Source organism: Antedon mediterranea, chromosome 3 (assembly GCF_964355755.1).
Source record: "Antedon mediterranea chromosome 3, ecAntMedi1.1, whole genome shotgun sequence".
NCBI classification, from domain to species: Eukaryota; Metazoa; Echinodermata; class Crinoidea; order Comatulida; family Antedonidae; genus Antedon; species Antedon mediterranea.
In genome coordinates this window covers 20,278,653-20,285,881 of record NC_092672.1, presented here as the reverse complement: position 1 = coordinate 20,285,881, position 7,229 = coordinate 20,278,653, and the positions used below count along the sequence as shown (strand labels likewise).

The window sequence follows — 7,229 nt, the reverse complement described above, 5'->3', positions numbered from 1 at the left end:
GCCATACGATGATGTCACAATGTCCGGTTAGCCATATTGATTAATGATCCGATATCTACAACTCATCACCTTTCAGAATATGTAAGTAAAAAAAAGTTTGCCTCGTAGTTTAGAATCTATGATTGTTTAAAAAAAGGCATAATTTTGACGAATTTTTGAATTTTTTCATTAAAAACACGCACAAATTGTATAATTCGACGTGCTCGTATGACGTAATTTTAAGTCTAAATTGTTTTAAAATTTGATAAAATTACTATAAAAGGCTGGAAAAACATAATTCACGCAAAAAAAAGATGTTTTTAGCGCTACGTGCGGACCACGCGTGCAAAATTGTTCGCGCGCGTGGGAATTTTAGACATGCTCAAAATGTCATGATCAGCGTAGAAAGTTGATTAGAAATTAATTTTGAGCATTTTAAATTTTAAATGCGCGTGCGCGCGTATCTTCGTGTAAAACATGCTATTTTTAGTGCACAAAAAGTTAGCGCAAGATATAAATTAAACTTTTGCTAAGTTTCAACATAAATTGTTATTTGGTTTTCAATCGATGTTAAATACGGGAAATTCATAAAATCACGCGTAAGTCACGTTACGCATTTCTGACGTCATTCACAATAGTAGGTGCACAACTTCACGTGAATGCCCATATGTTGACAAAGTTATGAAATGTTATGTTTACACATTTTTGATATAAGCGAGACACAAAAATAGAGGAGAAATGCGCGTGTGCGCGTAACGTCTTGTAAAATATGGCATTTTTAATCCACAAAAAGTTTGCCCTTGATATGACTTAAATTTTCAGAAAGTGTCAAAACAAAATTATGCTTAGTTTTTAGCCTATGATCAATCATAAAAAATCATAAAATCGCACGTAAGTCACGTTGCGCAACTCTGACGTCATTCAAAAATAGGAGGTGCACAACTTCACGTAAATGCCCATATGTTGACAAAGTTATAAAATGTTATATTTACAAGTTTTTGAGATACGCAAGACACAAAAATGGAGGAGAAAGAAAGAAGAACTAGACATGAAACTCGTCACTTTGACGAGTTAGTTATCCGCACGACAAACGCCACGTGCACGTCATGCGTTAGAATTTTGCACACAGAAAAAGATTATGGCATTATGACCTGATCTGAAGAATATAATATGTTGTTAGTGCTGAATTCTATCAATTTTGTGTCATATAGTACAGTATAAACAGTATAATCTGTATACATATTACATACAGTGTAGAATAGGTGAAATTACGGGACCCGCCATTTATTCCATTTTTTAACATGGCGACGGTATCAAAATGAAACACTAAAATAACAATTTCGGAAGGATATTATCTCAGCAACAACATATTAGCGAGTAGAAGAAATTTGAATACGTAAAATATAGATGCGCGCCCTTTTAAATGTGATGAAATAATACGCAAAATATGAAAATACGCCTTTTTTTATTCAACTGGCCATATGATGACGTCACAATATCCGATTGGCAAAATGTTTACATGAATTCGTATCTACAATCCCTTAGCTTCCAGAAAACGTTTTAATCATGATTATCACTTTTTATTCTGATGAGCTCACAGCTGTTCCAGAAATATGAATTAAGTGCAGCGCCCCCAACGTTTCATAGCGTTTTATGGAGTAGCGATTCCGAAAACATATTGTATACAAACCACATGAGGAACCCGGAAGCAATCAAGCATAAAACGACTGTTTTTTAATAGCCAATAAAAACAAATAAAGACCGCGAAAGTCAGAAAAATAATGAATATTCATTAGAACAACCCTGGATGAAGGTGAAAAACATGTTGTCGTCGTTTTATCACGTGGATTTTAAGAGGTAATGTAATTGAAAATTGTACACCCAACGCCAGTTTTTTTCTCAAGTGATACATTTAAAAAGTAGGTATAAATGTTGTTTTCCATCTCAGTTTAAAAATAATTTTTTCTGTTGAATTCTTTGATTTAGTTGGATACTTTAGTTATCCTTGAATGTTTTAACAAGGATCGTATTCATATTGCCTGGCTGGATTTTTTCCTATGCTAGCTTATAATAGGCTATGCCCAGGCCCCTTGCGTGGTTAAAACCAGCTGTGTAAGACTAATGGCTGTTTATTTTTAACACGTAAACATGTATATTCGGGGGGCCTGAGTGACAGTTGACCTGTTATAAAGCTGATTAATTACTTGTTCCTGGTCCTAATTAAAAATTAGGCCTAGTCTAGGCCTAAGCTTTTTTAATAATCATTCATATTGGGAGAGGAGTACAGAGTAGGCCAGGCTACAGGCCTAGCTAGGCCTATATTATATAATAGGCTAGGCTACATCATCAGCAGGTTAAAGGCTAGCAGCCTACCTAGCATGTCTTAGTCAAAGATCTGTAATATATTAATAGAAAGAAGCTATAGAGTACTGTGACATTAGATATTTAATCATAAATGCATATTTCTTTCATATTTGTATTGTATATTTATTATTTTGATATGCAATCACAATCTAAATCAGTAAATAACATCAATTTCCGTTATCAATAAATAATTATTAATATATAAACCAAATTAAAATAAAATAACTGTTTATTTTTAACACGTAAACATGTATATTCGGGGGCCTGAGTGACAGTTGACCTGTTATAAAGCTGATTAATTACTTGTTCCTGGTTCTCATTAAAAATTAGGCCTAGCCTAGGCCTAAGCTTTTTTAATAATCATTCATATTGGGAGAGAGGAGTACAGAGTAGGCCAGGTTACAGGCCTAGCTAGGCCTATACTATATAGGCTAGGCTACATCATCAGCAGGTTAAAGACTAGCAGCCTACCTAGCATGTCTTAGTCAAAGATCTGTAATATATTAATAGAAAGAAGCTATAGAGTACTGTGACATTAGATATTTAATTATAAATGCATATTTCTTTCATATTTGTATTGTATTATATATGCAATCACAATCTAAATCACTAAATAACATCAATTTCCGTTATCAATCAATAATATATATAAACCAAATTAAAATTAAATAGCTTCCCAAAAATTAAATTCAATTACAATTCATATACCATTTGTTAAATATTTTCAAAATCATTGTTCTAGCAATAACACACAAAAATACTACCATTCATACAGTATACTGTACATAATAATATGCAATACTGTAACAATTAACTGAGAAATAGCAAACTATTCCTCAACTTTTCTCCACTTAGTTACCGGCCTAGTTACTTCATGCTGGATCTCAGGTGAAATAAACGTCAGATGTGACTTCATGATTTCCCACAAAACTTTTTCCATGGTACTGCTGTCGAGGAATTTATTTTTTCTAAATACCTCGTCCATTTTTGTACATAGAGGTCCAGTTTCAAATCTCTTGGTTCATAGTAGTTCGCTATATAAAATATATAAAAGAAATATGGCATTAATTTTTATAGTATTTGCATGTTTTAGACATAATTTTAAAGGTGTATAATGTAGGACTGACCAAGTCTTTGACCTCTTGTTCTTTTAGATTTATTCTGTGGCCAGTCTCTGCAATCTTACTATGCTGTTTTGTTACAAGTGACACTGAGAGTTCATTTCTTAAATGCTCAAGATTCTCTTCTAAAGACTGGATTTTAATCATTGTACTTTGTAGCATGTAAATGTGCTGCAGCTTCTGATTTTCTCTTTCTGCTAGATGATCACCTGAGATTAAACAATATTGGTCAACCAAATAAATGTCAATCTGCATAAAAAATGAGCATCAAAATTATTATATTTTAAAAATGTTAACAACTATTTCTTGTAGCAGATAGTGATAATATATGGATAATTCATAGGAAAATAAGTTCCAGCCAAAGGTTTGCTTTATTATGCATAAAAATAGGATAAACAATTTTGAAATTCTATGCTCAAAGGGACAATGTATATTTAAAGAGCAACTTGACCAATTGAGGTATTATGTAATGTCAATGTAAAGTTGAAACAACATTTGAATTTACCAGTCAAGATGTCAGCATCCTGTCGCATGTTGAATATTATAACATATTGACACCTGGAAAAATAGTTGATTGAGGGAATATTTAATAAAGAAAAGAGGTATATTTATAAATTACTGTAACAATTGTTTGTTTCGACAGTTATTTTATACTAACATTGTTCTTTAATAAATAATATGAAGTACAAACACACATTTCATTGTTTGGAGTGTGTATTAAACTTTCTAATGAGGTGGTTATGATTATTTACCTACCCTGTTTAATTCAATGTCTACCAGGTATGGTCTAACAACGCTGTGCGATATTGTTTTGCTTCTTTTTGTTCACTGCCATGGTCTACAAAAGACTTGTAGGCCTTGAGATATCTACAGGCTTGAGGAACATTGTTGGTTCTGATGTCATCTTGATTACAAAAACAATAGATGCAACTGTACTTTCCTTTAAAAATAAATCAATTTTTAAATCTACAGTACAGTTTTGTGTCCAAACAGTTTTGTATCCAAACAAATCCAAACAAGAGAGCTAATAGCCAAAATATTAAACCATTATTATGCTGTAAAAATGTATTAATATTAAGGCCTAGCCTAGGCTGTGACTGTCACTCAGTCCCACCAGCTAGCCTAAAAATGCACCAGGAAAGCAATAATTATTATTATAAACACATGCCATTAATTATTTGGTAACAGTTATAATGATTACATTTAGGATTATGGTAATTAAAGGTTTAACTATTATGAATTTTCTATGTTTCGGCCTAGCTTCATTCTAGGCCCACATTACTGTCACGGTCATCGCGGGCGTCAACGCACTTTCTAAGCCTATCGCCAAACCGTTTTCTCGCCGATAACAATAACAATGTATAAAAGGGTTGCAAAATATGCGAGTTTTACTAAAAACTGAACCAGGCTATATTAACAAAACTAGTATTATTTTGTTTATATAATAATGATGGACTATATTCTAATTCGTTCTTTTTCTAAAAAAATGAATTATATCCACAAAAAAAGTAAAGAATACAATGATATTTTCTACTTACGATTGTTTACTATTTCATTACACAGTTTATCTCAACTTCCTGGTTTATGTGCGGGAGAGTATTTCAGTAAAATGGACAATATCGTCGTTTATTTATTAATTTATAGTAAAGAAACAATCAAATATTTATTTTTTAATTGAACATACACTTTTAATCGTTTAGTTTTGTATAAAATGTTTTTACTACATAAAAACTCACGATAGCGAAATTTAATTTGGCGTTCGCGAAATAATGGTTTGTAAACAAAAATTATATGTCCGCGCGACTCGGGGGAGCCTCGTCTGCTAACACTGAGGGCGCTTGACTTTTTCTGATATCTTAACACTAGTTGAAACAGCTGTGAGCTATAACAGATTGAAATTTACTGTAAAGATGAAAATAAGTCACCCACGTTATTTACAATTTTCGACATGATGACGTCATCAAAATTAAAATATTTTTAACTCATGCGAAAGATAGTTCGTTCACCAAGACAATATCAAAATCGGGGTGAAAATAAAAAACGGATAAGTGGAGATGCGCTCTATTAAATTAAATCCTATATTTTATATTCGCGTGGCCATACGATGACCTTATAATGTCCGATTAGCCATATTAATGCATGATTCCATATCTACAACTCATCAACTTCCAGAATATATAATTTTTAAAAAGTTCACCTCGTAGTTTAGAATCTATGAATGTTTAAAAAAAGGCATAATTTTGACGAATTTGGACAAATTTTTGAACTTTTCCATCAAAAACGCACGTAAATTATCCAATTGGATGTGCCCGTATGACGTAATTTTAGGTCAAAATTGTTCAAAAGTTGGTAAAATTACTAGAAAAGGCTGGAAAAACATGAATCACGCGAAAAAAATTTATTTTCAACGCTACGTGCGCACCGTGCGAGTAAAAATATGCACGCGCGTGGGATTTTTTGACTTGCTCAAAATGACATGAAACGCGTAGAAAGTTGATTAGAAATTGATTTTTCGCATTTTGAAATTTTAAACGCCCGTGCGCGCGTAACTTCGTGTGAAACATGCCATTTTTTTTCCACAGTCAGTTAGCGCGAGATATAAATTAAACTTTTGTTAAGTTTCAATTTAAATTGCTATATGGTTTTCGATCAATGTTAAATACGCGAAATTCGTTAAAACGCGCGTAAATCACGTTGCGCAATTCTGACGTCATTCACAATAGGAGGTGCACAATTTCACGTGAATGCCCACATGTTGACAAAGTTATAAAATGTTTTGTTTACAAGTTTTTGAGATACGCGAGACACAAAATTGACAGAAAGAAAGAATAATACAGAAAAAGATGATTTCATACAGTTACAAGGAGTTATCCGCTACTAAGCGGATAACTAACTAGACATGAAACTCGTCACTTTGACGAGTTAGTTATCCGCACGACAAACGCCACGTGCACGTCACGTTGGAATATTGCACACCGAAAAAGATTATGTCATTATGACCTGAACTGAAGAATATGATATGTTGTTAGTGCTGAATGCTGTATATTTTCTGTCATATAGTATACACAGTATAATCTGTATACATGTCACAAACAGTGTAAAATAGGTGAAATTACGGGACCCGTATTTTATTTTAATTTTCAAAAGGAAACGCGAAGGTACAGTAGTAATTTCGGAAGAAAATTATCTCAGCAACAACATATTAACGTTTAGAAGAAATTTGAATACGTGAAATATTAATGCGCGCTTTTTTAAATGTAATGAACTATGGCGCAAAAGATGAAAATATGACTTTGTTTATTTAACTGGCCATATGATGACGTCACAACATCTGATTGGCAAAAAGTTCACATGATTTCGTATCTACAATCCCATAGCTTCCTGAAAACGTTTTAATCGTGATTATCACATTTTATTCTTACGAGCTATAACAGATTAAAATTTACTGTAAAGATGAAATTAATGACGCTGTTAATTAAAATTTTTAGGCATGGTGACGTCATAAAAATTAAAATATTTTTAACTCATGCGTAAGATAGTTGATTGACCTAGACAATATTAAAATCTCAGAGAAAAAGGAATACAGATAGGCGTGATGCGCTCCATTGAATATGATGAGCAATAACGAAAGAGACAAAAATCCTATATTTTACATTCGTGTGGCCATACAATGACGTCACAATGTCCGGTTAGCCATATTGATTCATGATCCGATTTATACAACTCATCAACTTCCAGAATATGTAATTAAAAAAAAGTTCACCT

General features: G+C 32.6%; 1 long non-coding RNA gene across 2 annotated transcripts; it reads right to left on the bottom strand.

The window, feature by feature from the left end:
- Positions 1-3,573: 3,573 nt before the first annotated feature.
- On the bottom strand, positions 3,574-5,084 carry LOC140043693 (uncharacterized). 2 transcript variants are annotated; one of them, XR_011844355.1, is made up of 4 exons: positions 5,003-5,084; positions 4,221-4,404; positions 3,970-4,022; positions 3,574-3,713 (listed from the first exon to the last, which is right to left on the bottom strand). It is a non-coding gene; the product is annotated as an uncharacterized lncRNA (long non-coding RNA). The 2 variants fall into 2 exon arrangements; XR_011844354.1 differs by having other exon boundaries at positions 3,578-3,673.
- Positions 5,085-7,229: the final 2,145 nt, after the last annotated feature.